The sequence below is a fragment of the Octopus bimaculoides genome, chromosome 9, assembly GCF_001194135.2.
Source record: "Octopus bimaculoides isolate UCB-OBI-ISO-001 chromosome 9, ASM119413v2, whole genome shotgun sequence".
In the NCBI taxonomy this organism is placed as follows: Eukaryota; Metazoa; Mollusca; class Cephalopoda; order Octopoda; family Octopodidae; genus Octopus; species Octopus bimaculoides.
The window spans coordinates 39,666,387-39,668,490 of NC_068989.1; positions in this window are offsets into that span (position 1 = coordinate 39,666,387).

Consider the following 2,104-nt stretch of genomic DNA (forward strand, 5'->3'; position numbering starts at 1 on the left):
ACAACAACAACAATAATTTGGAGGTTTAGTTACCAGGAAAGTGATTTGATCTGAAACTGTGTGTTGGAACTAAAACAATTACAGCACAGAAAACAAATATTAGCCATTCAAAAACACATAAAGACTGTTAACTTCCTTTAAACATTTATTATTTGGTGTCAAAATTTTTATCATGTTAATTGCAATCTTGTCTTTGATGCGGTTCTCATGCATTGTAGTTAGTGTGAGAATAATTCTGAGAATTTTTGTGCGCTTTTCATTCTGTAACCACAAGAACAACATGATAAAATAATAATAACAATAATAATGATAATAATAATAATAATAATAATAATAATAATAATAATAATAATAATAATAATGGTGATGGAGATGATGATGATATTGATAATAATCCTTTTTATTCTAAAGCACAAAGCCCCAAATTTAGGGGTTGGAAACTACTCAGTTACTTTAATCCCAGTGCATTTTAATGTAATAGTAATAATAATGGTTTAAAATTTTGGCACAAAGCCAGCAGATTTTGAGGGGAGGGGTAGGTCGATTACATCAACCTCAGTACTTGACTGGTACTTAATTTATAGACCCTGAAAGAGTTGAAGGCAAAGTCATCTGCAGTGGCATTTGAATGCAAAATGTCAGAAGAGCTGCAAAATATTTTGTCTAGAATGCTGAAGATTCTGTTAGTTTATTGCTTTCAATAATAATAATAATAATAATAATAATAATAATAATAGTAGTAGTAGTAGTAGCTGTAGTAGTAGTAGTAGTAGTAGTAGTAGTAGTAGTAGTACTAGTAATGATAATAATAATGGTGACTGGGAGGACAACACTTATAATGAAAGATAGAAGAAAAGGGAATATTGTAGGAAACTACCATCCCATAGCATGCCTAAGCATAATCTGGAAGATACTCACTGATATATGTGTGGTAAAGGCATATACTTTCCTGGCATAGGAAGAAATGCTACCATGAGAACAAAAAGGATGTAGGAAGAGTTCTCAGGGTACCAAGGATCACCTGGTTATCGACAAAACAGTTTTGAAGCATTGTAAGAAACATTATACAAACATGTCTATGGCTTGGATTGACTTTAAGAAGGCATATAATATGTTACCTCATTCTTGGATCATTGAATGCCTGCAGATGTTTGGTGTTGCTGATAGCATAACAAATTTTTTGATGAATAGCATGAATGAGTGAAAAACCAAATTGTATTCAATTAATGTATTCCTTGGAGAAGTTAATATTAAAAGGGATATCTTCCAAGGTAACTCATTTTCTCTGTTACTATTTGTAATTGCACTAATACCCATAACAATGACACTTAGGAAAGTTAATATGGGCTATCTATGTGGGAAGAAATGCCCATCATTGAACCATCTTCTGTTTATAAATGACCTGAAATTGTTTGGGAAATCTGAAAAACAGATAGATTCTTTAACCAAAACAGTCCAGAAATGTGGTAGGGACATCGGTATGGAATTTGGGATTGTCAAATGCTCAGTGCTTAATATGAAAAAAGGGAAGAAAGCAGTGGATTGTGATTATCATCCGCAGAGACCATGGGTGGACCTGACTGTAGTGGGTATATATATATATGTAGGGATTTTGGAGCTGGATGGCATTCTACACAGAGAAATAAAAGTCAAGGTCAGCGAGGCTTATAAAAAAAGGGTGAAGATGGTGTTGAAATCCATCCTCACTATATCTGGCCACTGTAACTAGACTAAGGAGGAAATTTCAACACTGGATTGAAGGATGAGAAAATTGATGACGTTGCATGGGGCACTACACCCTAAAGCAAACGTAAACAGACTGTATATGAAAAGAAAGAATGGTGGCAGAGGACTAAGTAGTATAGACCATTGTATAAAGAGTGAAAGGAGAACGCTTGCTAAGTATTTGATAAATAGTGATGAAGACCTGCTGCAATATGCCATGAAAGATATGGGTGTAAATGCAGATGAAATAATGGACAAGGAAGTGTTTGACCAAAGAGCTGAGGAGAAGAGAAAAGAAGACCTTCTTGAAATGAGAATGCATGGACAGTTTGAAAAGAATACACAAAATGTTAAGGATAATGCAGCATCGTGGGCATGG